Genomic DNA, 13,752 nt, shown 5'->3' with positions numbered 1-13,752 from the left:
CTGGCATTACTCAATTCGTCAGCATTAAGCTTGGTGCGAGCCTGCTTACAGGGTGGGGGGTTGGTCAGTGTGGGGGCGGGGGGGGGGGGTTGCAGCTGGTTGCAGTGGTCATTTTTCCCATTTTTCATACATTTCAGGTAATTTTTAGGGAAACCTCTGGGTGATCGTTGTCATTATTGCGTCTGTGTTATTCCGTGAAGCTGTGTTTGAGGCTGGAGAGCTTCAGATACGGCGTACATGATTAAACCTGCTGCCGTGGGGTGAACTCTGAGTCCTACTGTAATCTTCTTAAGGGAGAGAGCTTCTAAAAAAAGGTCAGAAATACCCGTGCAAGTAGATGCAGTCCATGGACGTGTGGTTATATAAACACTCCAGGGGGTCCTGCATCACATTGTGGGGTGTAGCAGGTAGCGGGATTGTAGTTTAGGTTTTATCTAAAGTTATTTGCATTCCATATTGTTACATATTGTAAACAGATCTTACATAACAAGTCATGATAGATATAACAATGAGCGAATTGATTCTGCACAAATCAAATTAGCTCCAGATTCCCAAAAAGTTCCCAAAAATCTGATTGGTGCCGAATCAGTTCGCTCATTGTTATATCTATCATAACTTAATATTAGATTTGGATGAATCACCCAAAATGGTGGCTGCTACTATTACCACCCCTGCTGCAGCTACAAACCTTACACAGCCGCACATCCTGCACTGTTTATCACGTTCCATACTGTACTGCTGCTACTACTACTACTATTATTCATGTTCCATACTGTACTGCTGCTACTACTATTATTCATGTTTCATACTGTACTGCTACTACTACGACTATTATTATTATTCATGTTCCATACTGTACTGCTACTACTACTACTATTATTATTATTCATGTTCCATACTGTACTGCTACTACTACTACTACTGCTACTATTATTCATGTTCCATACTGTACTGCTACTACTACTACTATTATTCATGTTCCATACTGTACTGCTGCTACTACTATTATTCATGTTCCATACTGTACTGCTACTACTACTACTATTATTCATGTTCCATACTGTACTACTACTACTACTACTATTATTCATGTTCCATACTGTACTGCTACTACTACTACTACTATTATTCATGTTCCATACTGTACTACTACTACTATTATTCATGTTCCATACTGTACTGCTACTACTACTACTATTATTCATGTTCCATACTGTTCTGCTACTACTACTACTACTGCTACTATTATTCATGTTCCATACTGTACTGCTACTACTACCACTACTACTACTACTACTACTACTACTGTTATTCATGTTCCATACTATACTGTTGCTGCTACTACTACTACTACTACATAGCCGTACATTTCCTGCTTTGTCTATCATGTTGGATACTGTACTGCTGCTACTACTAAAACAACTACTTCTACTTTTACTTACTACTACTAATACTACAACTACTACTTCTACAACACAGTCACACATCATGCACTTTTTATCACGTTCCATACTGTACTGCTACTACTACTACTATTATTCATGTTGTATACTGTATTGCTACTACTACTACTACTACTACTACTACTACTACTACTATTATTCATGTTCATGTGAGACAAGGAGGCAGTACTATCTGTGCCTACATCATTTACAGTGAGAGATATGAAGACAATACTATCTGTGCCTACATCATTTACAGTGAGAGATGAGAAGACAGTACTATCTGTGCCTTTACCCAAAGAGAGAAAGACAAGGGTGCAGTAATATCTGTGCTGCATAATTTATAGAGAGTGTCATGGGGACACTTCTAATTACTTGCATCCTATTTGATAGTGAGTCTAATAAGATAATAACCATATGTATTGGTGCTGTTTGCTGCAGACTGTGTTGTTGGTAAAAGATTGTTGTCCTTGTATCCTTGTTCACAGAGGACATACGAATGGTTATTAGTATGCCTGTCTAATGGTTATTAGTATGCCTGTGTAATGGTTATTAGTATGCCTGTCTATTACATCAGCCTGTGTCTACCAGTGCACTGGCAGAGTATAGGATGGGTAATCAGAGCTTATATCCTATTGAGAGTTCCTGTTGCAGAGAATTTGGATTAGCTCCTTGTGCTACAACGTTTTTATTGAATCACTAGCACTTGTCAAGGATTCCATTCTGGTCATAACGTTATACAGGATCAGGGATTCATTTACGATATTATGCATTTCCCTAATGTCAACCATAAAGTGGGTACCAACGAGAAGAATTGGCAGTGATTTATTTAAAAAATATTGTTAGTTATAGTTTTGCACGGTTTGGAGACCACTGCCCTATGGGGAGGGGAAAGCCATGACCAGACAGCTCTGGTGCTGGCTTACCTCTCCAAGAACAAAAGTGTCGGGCAGTGAAGATCCATCACGCTTGGAAAGTTGGGAGGTCACCATATACTTTAGAGAGTTGGTCAAAAGCACAGTCTGCAACAGTGTTTAAGGTGTATGGACATCTTCAGGGCTACAAAAGTACAAAAAATACGGAAAAAAAATAGCTAGGAGTAGAGTTAGAAGGGTGAAAAAACCCTATATTTAACCCCTTTCTGTCACTCTCAGTTCAGTGCCGCTGCTGCTTTAGAATTCCTGGTGGATGTGCCCCGGTAGTATCACCTTATACTCAATACGGAGCGCCCCCTTAGTGGTCACATGCACTTCCTGTAGGGTGGGACCACTGATTAAAAGGGATTGGCTACAGCTTCCTGTGCAGAGTGTGAGGGGCGTCATGAGGGCAATGCCACCGGGGACTCCGGAGCAGTACTGGACTAGGAGCTATAGCTGCGTTTCCCTACCAGGTTGCCTCCAGCCATATCAAAACTACAACTCCCAGCATGCCTGGACAGCCGAAGGCTGTCCAGGCATGCTGGGAGTTGTAGTTTTGCAACAGCTAGAGGCACCCTGTTGTTAACCATATTTTTAAAGATTTTTTTTTATTTTTTTTTATTTTCCATTTTATTATCTATATTTTATAATAATCCTGAATTCAGCGATTTCCATTCTGGCCACTAGGTGTAAAACTAAGCTGAAACTTTCTGTTCAGATAATTTCTCAGTGATGCCTTTCTTTTTTGGGAGCACAGTAACAGGTGACATCAGTAGAAAGATAACACTGGATCCACCACCATTCACAGCAGAGATCAGTCTCCACCCTCCCTGTAAAACCTCCCTCTGAAATGTTTACAGAGAATTCTCAGTAATGTCTCCAAAACTTCTGAATGGGGCAGCTTTAGTACACTGTTGTCTATGCCCATAGGACTTACCGTAAAGCATGTCAATAAATGCTGCTAGAAAGAGCTCAGGCTGGATAAACGCCCCCAAAATACTCTACAAAAAAACAAAAACATAATTCAATCAGAAAATAGAAACAGATAAGAAAAAAAGAACATGTATCTGTCTCTAAACAGGAAAAAAATCTAGGTGTTACATTTTCTATGCACAAATAAAAAGCCCTCTAAGTAATACTGTCATACTGTTAACTAGAGATTAACGAACTTACAGTAAATTCGATTCGTCATGAACTTCTCGGCTCGGCAGTTGATGACTTTTCCTGCATAAATTAGTTCAGCTTTCAGGTGCTACCGTGGGCTGGAAAAGGTGGATACAGTCCTAGAAGACTCTTTCCTAGGACTGTGTCCACCTTTTCCAGCCCACGGGAGCACCTAAAAGCTGAACTAATTTATGCAGGAAAAGTCATCAACTGCCAAGCCGAGAAGTTCGTGACGAATCGAATTTACTGTAAGTTTGCTCATCTCTACTGTTAACATATCACTAAACTATACAAGGAGCAAATATTACCACCATACTGTTACTGTATAAAACCCAGTATCTCAAGGCCAGTACAACCAATAATAACCACTATACAAGGACCAAATAATACCGCCACATTATAACCACATATTACCACCATACTGTTATTGCACAAAACCCAGTATGTTAAAGGGGTACTCCAGTGTCAGGAACTGTCCAGAGTACAAGCAAATCCCCATAGCAAACCTCTCCTGCTTTGGACAGTTCCTGATACGGACAGAGGTCTCAGCAGAGAGCACTGTGGTCAGACTTAAATGTACTTCAGAAAGAAATACAACTTCCTGTGGAGCATACAGCAGCTGATAAGTACTGAAAGGATTAAGATTTTTTAATAGAAGTAATTTACAAATCTGTTCATCTTTCTGGCACCTGTTAATTTGAAAAAAATTGTTTACCACTGGAGTACCCCTTTAAGGCCAATATTACAAATAATAACTACTAGAGATGAGTGAACTTACAGTAAATTCGATTCGTCACGAACTTCTCAGCTCGGCGGTTGCTGACTTTTCCTGCATAAATTAGTTCAGCTTTCTGGTGCTCCGGTGGGCTGGAAAAGGTGGATACAGTCCTAGGAAAGTGTCTCCTTGGACTGTAGCCACCTTTTCCAGCCCACCGGACCACCGGAAAGCTGAACTAATTTATGCAGCAAAAGTCATCAACTACTGAGAAGTTCGTGACGAATCTAATTTACTGTAAGTTCGCTCATCTCTAATAACTATTATACAGGGTCCAAACAATACTGCCACATCATAACCACATATTACCAAGTGTTCAGAATAATACATATAGTATACAACATACAGTAATATAGTTCACACCTCGGACATCCGAACGACTCACATTAAAATTCCAGAATTTACCGTAAGGAATACAACAAGGCCGACGGGCCGTTTCATGCCACACAGGGGGAGAGGTCATGATTAAAGGGGTACTCCTGTGGAAAACTTTTTTTTTTTTTAAATCAACTGGTGCCAGAAAGTTAAACAGATTTGTAAATCACTTCTATTAAAAAATCTTAATCCTTCCAGTACTTTTTAGGGGCTGTATACTAAGGAGAAATCCAAAAAGAAATGCATTTCCTGTGATGTCCTGACCACAGTGCTCTCTGCTGACCTCTGCTGTCCATTTTAGGAACTGTCCAGAGCAGCATATGTTTGCTATGGGGATTTTCTCCTTCTCTGGACAGTTCCTAAAATGGACAGCAGAGGTCAGCAGAGAGCACTGTGGTCATGACATCAGAGGAAATGCATTTCTTTTTTGGATTTCTCTTTAGTATACGGCCCCTAAAAAGTACTGGAAGGATTAAGATTTTTTAATAGAAGTGATTTACAAATCTGTTTAACTTTCTGGCACCAGTTGATTAAAAAAAAAAGTTTTCCACAGGAGTACCCCTTTAATCATGACCTCTCCCCCTGTGTGGCATGAAACGGCCCTTCGGCCTTGTTGTATTCCTTACTGGGTGATTTTTTATCAATAAATCAAGATACCTTTATGGGAGAGTGCCATCGTTCAGTGCTTCTATTTATAACCACATATTACCACTGCACAGTCACTGAATAATACCGCCATACGGTTACTGAATAATGACCACAGTAAAGTTTAATTTCCCCCATAATAATAATTCTTGATTTATATAGCGCACACAGATTCCACAGCGCTGTACACTTGTAATTGTTTCCTGTACCCATTGGGGCTCACAATCTGTATTTACCTATCTATATGTTTTTTGAGTGTGGGAGGAAATCATAGTACCCAGAGGAAACCAATGCAATCACAGGGAAAACATACAGTCAAAAATGTAAAAGGAATAGCAAGTGGGGGCACTCACAAGGTGTGCAATGTTATCAAAGCCTAGTCTATGACTCCTTATGGACTGTTTATACAGATATGGCAGCCCGGGGTACTCACGTGTAAACGCCACCTGCGGGGTGCATATTAGAAAAACTGCAGTATCATAATAATATTATATAGAGAAGATAATATGCACTCACCGCTAGGTTATGGCTGTCAATCCTGGGAGTCCGGGGACACGAGTGGAGTCGGCGTCTGCATGGAGCGCTCGGGCCTCCGAGCGCTCCATGCAGACGCCGACTCCACTCGTGTCCCCGGACTCCCAGGATTGACAGCCATAACCTAGCGGTGAGTGCATATTATCTTCTCTATATAATATTATTATGATACAGTATACAGTGACTATATAGCGGTAGACATCATCATGGGGGGGAGATTTATCTAGACCTGTGCTTAGGAAAAGTTGACCAGTTGCCCATAGCAACCAATCAGATGGCTTCTTTTACTTTTTAGAGGCCTTTGCAAAAATGAAAGAAGCGATCTGATTGGTTGCTATGGGCAACTGGTCAGCATTTCCTCAGCACAGGTCTTGGTGAATCTCTTCCCCTGTCTACACAAGCTCTGCAGACCATAGAAATGATTACAGTGCAGTTACAGTCATCTGCATAGTTTTGTGAGATCAAGTAGAGCGTAATACCAGCTTTTCCTTGGATTTTGGTCAGGGTGCCAACAAAACAGCGTAGACCTGTAAGTGATAAGTTGGACAGGTTTATAGTAATGTAGAGAGAGGATGATTTTATCTGGTCCAGCCAACATAGGTTTGCAATATGGCCGTATCAGTTATTGCACCTATGCTTCCCTTATACAGCAGCGAACAATGTAATTCTGTTTGTTATGTCTATTAGTTGGCGCTTAGTGAGATATTGTATATTTTGTGCATATCACGTACAGAACTATGACAATGACTCCTATGCCACTCCCTCATTTTTATTTACCTATTGTGTCCTGTTGTATATAACATTGCAGCGTGGCAGATGTAGGGCACAGGGCATTGTTTCTTCTGTACCATCAGTTCTCCTCTCACAGTACCTTAAAGCGTACCTGTCATAGTGCAAAAAGAAAAAGAAAAAAAGGGATGTGTTTCTCAGGACCCAATCCTGATCATGTGCATATCATTTTTATGTGTCTAGGACCTATATATCCAGAGATATAAGCATTTATCTGCCGGTGAGTTACTTTTTCATTGTGCAGGCTGGAGGGGGCGTGTCAGTCTGTCTCCCTCACAGGAGCAAGCCTGGGCAGTCAGCCAATCAGTACTCTCTACTCTGTAACCCTTTCCTCTCTGGTTTTATGCTGTGTCATGTGTCAGAGGAAGACACTTGGAGCTTGCCTGCAGTAATCAGAAGATATTATGGTGAATTCATCACAGGATAAAATGTATAAATATAAAAATAGATCTTTATAAAATTAGTGCAATGATTTTTTTAGATAAAAGTACAGCATTTTTATGAATACATGTTCTATCTGTTTTATCTTCTCCTAGTAAAGCTGGATGCTAATCAGCATAGCTGTCACTATGTGTGTCATCTTTCACAGACTCCTGAATGTCTGATCAACTTCTTTGTCATTCAGGAGTCCGAGAAAGCTTTGACTATTTCAGCATGCTAGGAGTTGTAGTTTAGTAACAACTGAAGCTGCAGTGTTTGTAAATAACTGTGTTAGAGCAGTGTTGCCTCCAGCTGTTGTAAACTACAGCTCCCAGCATGTCCACGCATCCTTTATCTGTAGTTTTGCTTACACAATAGAAATCTCCTATACTGAATACCAGTATTCTTTACGGCCGGTATCCAGTATGCTGTAAAATCTAGACTAGTCTGTCTGGCTAAAAGACAGGCGACCCCTAGGGGTGGCTATTTTGAGCTTGAATTTCAGGTGAAAATGTAATTTTTTTTTTAACAGGTGTATATTGTGAAATGTCATAGTATAATGAGTCCTGCAATCTATGAAAAGTTTTTAACAAGACAGTGCCTCTTTAAGGGACCTGCAGTTTAGCGTGTTCTTGTTGCTTCTGACAACGCACAATCCTGCTGTACTAAGAATGACGCTGACTAGGTGAATAGGGTCCGGACTGTAGTACCAGATGCAGCCTTATGTACCCGTCGGTGTCCGAAAAAAGCATTAAAGGAAATCTGTCATCGGTGTCACCTGCACTAACAGGTCAGTACAGACAGGTAGTGTAGGTGACACTGAAGACAACGACACTTACCTGGTCCCGTTCCATGCACTGGTTCTCCTGCAATCTTCCACCATATCTTCCCTTTCGGGGCCAACTTGGAGCATGGGCGGAGCTTAGTGATGTCACCGCTGCTGTTTGCTAGCAGCAGGACCCATCAGAGAACAGCAGCGGTGACATCACTAAGCTCCGCCCATGCTCCAAGTTGACCCCAGAAAGGAAGATACGACAGAAGATTGCAGGAGAACCACTGCACTGAATAGGACTGGGTAAGTATTGTTGTCATCAGTGTCACCTACACTACTTGTCTATAAAGGTTTGTGCAGGTGACAATGATGACAAATTGCCTTTAAGGGGACCATGATCACTTCAAAGAGTGTTTTAGCCCCTTGGTTATGCTGATGGACAGGGGCCCCTGGGGTCTGACCACCATTCAACACACATTGATGGCCTATTCAAAGAATATGTAGTGGGAAAAAAAAAAAACCTTAAAGAGTAACCTGCCATATCCCACAAAAGTTGTATGTTACTCAATACCTAGTCCTGATCATGTACATATACTTTTTATGTGTCAAGCACCTATATTTCTCTCACAAATACCTTCTATCTGTTTCTCACTTGGTTTGTCATTCTGTGCTCTGGAGGGGGCGTGTCCTCACTCTGCATGACTCATCTTCCTCTCTGAGTCTTCTGTGCTGTGCTGGTTCTCTTCATCCAATCACTGCAGGCTGCTCTGTAACCCCCTCCTCTCTGTTTCCTTGCTGCAGTCCGATGGGACAGGAGTTATCACAGAGGAGTGCTAGTCCCATCCTGGACTTTGTCCCAGCCTGTGCTTCATCTGGGACAAAGTTGATGCTGCAGCCGGACAGGTTTATTTTCGGGATGGTTTGGGGACCCCTAGTGGTCTTTTATTTTTTATAAGACACGATTTCTATAAAAAGGAAATCAAAATTTCTTATGAGGTATATCAGAAAGGTTAATGTTTTACCAAGATGTACGACATATAAAAAGTTTTTAAATCTGACAGTGCCCATATAAATAGAGAATGCATGTTTAAGGACTACAGGTACTGTACACCCCTCGGTCTCCGTGTCACTGTGGATCCCAGTAGTCAGACCTCCACTGACAAATTTTATGGACTTTGCAGGGCCTACGCTATAAATGTACCAGGTTGCGGTCCCTTGATGTCCCGGGAGGATTGACGTAACCTAGACAACCCTTAAAAGGGATTTAAGTACAAGATGGTGGCTGTCAAGGGTGATCTCCAAACAGTGAACCTCCAACTGTTGCAAAACTACAACTCCCAGCATGCCCTGACAGCCAACGGGCATGCACCAGGTTGCGGTCCCTTGATGTCCCAGGAGGATTGACATAACCTAGACAACCCTTAGAAGGGATTTACAGTACAAGATAATGGCTGTCAAGGGTAATCTCCAAACAGTGAACCTCCAACTGTTGCATAACTACAACTCCCAGCATGCCCGGACAGCCAACGGCTGTCCGGGCATGCTGGGAGTTGTAGTTTTGCAACAGCTCGAGGTCCACACTTTTTAGAGGGACAAGGTGCCTACAGATGGCTGTTAGTTTTCCTATATGCTTCAGAGGGACCTTTTGAGTCCCATTTAGGCTCCAGGCCCCATGTGCGCCTTCAACCTTTGTACCCCATATAGCTACGTCCCTGGAAACCAACATGTTCCAGAGCACCGTCCACAGATTGTACTCATTTACACCAATCCCTGAGACCAGTAGCTGATAAACATATGTCACAATACACATATACACCATAATACATATCATTTACCAGTGGAAACTCAAGTCAGCAAGGAGGAGAAATTAGAAGCGCTATGTAGAAGTTTCCTAGAGGGCAACAAGCCTACAGTAGTATCCACGAGACACAGTAAATGAACAAGTTCTCATAAACATCTACATCCTAGTAGTATGTAATCGCTGAGGCAGCTTTTCCTCTGTAGTGAAGCTTATCTCGCAACCACTTTAGTGAACCTCTTCAATGAGATAGTACTTTAGTTTACTGCACATGTATAGAGAGGGAATGGAGGGGAGCCCGGTCACTTATTAACCTGGAGATATGTACACAATATACTGTATACACATGGAAAGTTCTGTTTGTTCTATCTGCAACATTCGAGAATTTACACTAAAGAAGTTGCGGTATCTGCCTGGCAGTTCTCTATTTAATATCGGGATGCCCCAATACCCCATAATGTGTTATGTTGCACATAGGATGGTTCAGCAACCCATTCCCAAGTACACTAAAAATGTATACTAAAAATGCATATGGATACCATAGTTTTTCTTTTTTTTTTTTTTAAGCTTCTGATTAGAGATGAGCGAACTTACAGTAAATTCGATTCGTCACGAACTTCTCGGCTCGGCAGTTGATGACTTTTCCTGCATAAATTAGTTCAGCTTTTAGGTGCTCCGGTGGGCTGGAAAAGGTGGATACAGTCCTAGGAGACTCTTTCCTAGGACTGTATCCACCTTTTCCAGCCCACCAGAGCACCGGAAAGCTGAACTACTTTATGCAGGAAAAGTCAGCAACCGCCGAGCTGAGAAGTTCGTGACGAATCGAATTTACTGTAAGTTCGCTCATCTCTACTTCTGATCCTATTGTTTTAAAGGGATACTCCGGAGGGGGAAACATTTTTTTCAAATAATCTGGTGCCAGAGATTTATACCAATTTGTAAATTACTTCCATTTAAAAATCTTAATCCTTCCAGTACTTATCAGCTGCTGTAGGAAGTTGTGTAGTTCTTTCCAGTCTGAGCACAGTGCTCTCTGCTGACACCTCTGTCTGTGTCAGGTACTGTCCAGAATAGAAGCAAATCCCGTATAATATGATTTTTTATTGTGTTTTTTTTTTTTTTTTTTTTTTTTTTTTTAAGAATTAAACAAAAGGAACATTTCAATAATGAATTTGAAATGTAATATAGAACAAATTAATATGTATTCGTCCATAACCCCATAGCAAACCTCTACTGTTCTCGACAGTTCCTGACATGGACAGAGGTGTCAGCAGAGAGCACTGTGGTCAGACTGGAAAGAACTACACAACTTCCTCTGGAGCATACAGCAGCTGATAAGTACTGGAAGGTTTAAGATTATGAAATAGAAGTAATTTACAAATTAAGGTGCTGACTGTAGTTGCATTGGCCACGTTTATAATTACCTTTCGGCATACTTTAAAGGGGTTATCCAGGAAAAAACTTTTTTTTTAGATATCAACTGCCTCCAGAAAGTTAAACAGATTTGTAAATTACTTCTATAAAAAAAATCTTAATTCTTTCAGTACTTATGAGCTACAGAAGTTGAGTTGTTCTTTTCTGTCTAAGTGCTCTCTGATGACACGTGTCTTGGGAGCTGTCGAGTAGAAGCAAATTCCCATAGCAAACCTCTTCTACTCTGTGCAGTTCCTGAGACATGTAAAGATGTCAGCAGAGAGCACTGTTTCCAGACATATAAGAACAACTCAACTTCAGTAGCTGATAATTATTGGAATTTTTTAATAGAAGTAATTTACAAATCTGTTTACCTTTCTGGAGCCAGTTGATCTAAAAAAAAAAAAAAAAAAAAATTCCTGGAATACCCCTTTAAGTTAGTTTTCATTATATGTTCTAGATTCCTACATCAACAAAATGTTACAATTGGTTTTCTACTCGCTACTTCTTCTAGTAGTGTGGATCACTTTGTAGTATATGCTGTTTTTTTTTGGAATGGTATTTTTTATTGTGTTACTTATGGGGCTGTATTTAAAGGGAAAGACAAATCTTTTATCCCTGCTATTTGCTGAACTATTTACTTTTCTTCTTACTTTTCTTGTGTGTGTGAAAGATGGTCTCATGTTCCTGACTTAAAGGGGTACACTGGTGGAAAACTTTTTTTAATTTTTTGTTTTTAAATCAGCTGGTGCCAGAAAGTTAAACAGATTTGTAGATTGCTTCTATTAGGAATTCTTAATCCTTCCAGTACTTATTAGCGGCTGTATACTACAGAGGAAATTCTTTTCTTTTGGGTTTTATTTTGTCACAACAACAGTGCTCTCTGCTGACACCTCTGTCCATTTTAGGAACTGTCCAGAGCAGGATAGGGGGATTCTCTCCTGCTCTGGAAAGTTCCTGACATAGACAGAGGTGTCAGCAGAGAGCATTGTGGTCATGACAGAAAATAAATCCAAATAGAAAAGAATTTCCTCTGTAGTATACAGCCGCTAATAAGTCCTGGAAGGATTAAGATATTTTTAATAGAAGTAATTTACAAATCTGTTTAACTTTCTGGCATCAGTTGATTTGAAAAAAATTAAATAAAATAAAGTTTTAATGCTTCTTTATATGCTATGTCTATAAGTTTTTGAGGGTAGCTTCGATCTCGTAACCTACTGCCCAATTCACTGGCCTGTCTGATAAAGTTTTGTTCTGTATTATTAATTCTAATAAGACGTAAACATTGGCTATAGGGCATAGACGTTTTGATATGTTGGGGGTGATAACTCTTATACCTTAGTGAAGAGTTTATAGCCATTACTTTTCGGTAGCCAATGCATTTCCACATGCCATCTTCAACCACAGTATAAATATCCCCAAACATCCAGGGTATTGTCCCCATAGATACTCATAAATCCCATGTTTACACCATTTTAGTTCAGATAAGTCTAGAGCTGCAACGATTAATCAATTAAATCGATTAAATTCGATAATGGGATTTGTTGTCGATGAATCCCGTTATCGAATAATCGCCCGATTCGTTGTCCGCGGCGGCAGTGAATAAATGAAGCTGGCGTGTCCCGCATGTAGGCTTCATTCATTCACCGCCGCCCGACATGTCCCTGCTGCTGCTCTACTCCTAGCGCAATTAGCGCAGCGCCGGGACATGTTTATTTTTTTGCTGCTCATCTCTGTACTCGACAGAGATGAGCAGCAGAGAATAGAGCAGCAGCAGGGCGGTGGCAGTGAATTGAACCGATACCTGCTTCTCCCGTTCTCCCGTCCGCATCCCATCCCATGGAGGAGCATGGGACACACACGTCACTCCACCTCCTCCCCCGTCCCCAGCGTAACGCTACGCAGGAAGCAGAGTGATGTGTATGTCACATGCTCCTCCATAGGATGAGGACATGATGCGGACGGGAGAACGGGGCAGAGGACAGCCGCAGGTGAGTGCTGTCTACAAGGGTGGGGGCTGCCGTCTACTGGAGGGGCTGTTGCTAATGTCTACGTGGGGCCCTGCTGTCTAAAGTGTGGTGGCCCTGCTGTCTAAAGGGGGGCCTGCTGCCTAAAGGGGGGAACAAGGGTGCAATGCTCTGCACATACCCCATCTGTATAGGAATGTACATACACTGCTATACTCGTGGGGGGGATGTGCAGACTGCACAGCATTGCACCATAGGGTCTGTAAAAGCAATGCTCTGCAGTCTGCACATACCCTCATGTGTATAGGAGTGCTATATAAAAAAAAAAAAAAAAAAATGTAAATTAACCGCTCTCCCAATAAAACTTAGCTCCCCCTTTTCCTATTACTATACAAAAAAAAGTAAAATGACTTTTTCTTTTACATAGTTGATACTACCGTATTGCTAACTGTCTGAACTATTAAAATATTAGTGAATCATTAACATTTTATTTTAATAGTTCAGACAGTTACCCATGCGGCAATATCAAATTTACGCTGGTTTCTGTACAGGATCATTAATAATGACAGCAACCGGCGGAAAAAAAATAAATAAATAATAATTCAAAATTGCTGCTGTTTGGTCAGATCACATGCTTTAAACTTTTAATATGGCCATTGTACATAATTTTTCAAGTAGAATCAGCTGAACCCCTTTTTTGGCATTTTGACATTTTTTCCGATTAATCGATGAAATAATCGG

At 41.0% G+C, this 13,752-nt stretch overlaps 1 protein-coding gene across 4 annotated transcripts in view; it reads left to right on the top strand.

Moving 5' to 3' along the window:
- ACVR1C (activin A receptor type 1C) overlaps positions 1–13,752 on the top strand; it is a 152,672-nt gene that overhangs the window by 47,404 nt on the left and 91,516 nt on the right. The window contains exon 1 of one of the 4 annotated variants that reach the window (XM_056534196.1): positions 6,235–6,381. The exons of the other annotated variants lie outside the window; for them this stretch is intronic. The gene's annotated coding sequence lies outside the window, so the exon portion shown is untranslated. Of the gene's footprint in view, positions 1–6,234; positions 6,382–13,752 lie in introns of those variants that run through there. 4 annotated transcript variants of the gene reach the window in all.

The sequence above is a fragment of the Hyla sarda genome, chromosome 8, assembly GCF_029499605.1.
Source record: "Hyla sarda isolate aHylSar1 chromosome 8, aHylSar1.hap1, whole genome shotgun sequence".
NCBI lineage: Eukaryota > Metazoa > Chordata > Amphibia > Anura > Hylidae > Hyla > Hyla sarda.
Note: the sequence above shows the minus strand (reverse complement) of the source record. Positions and strands in the feature narration are given on the sequence as shown.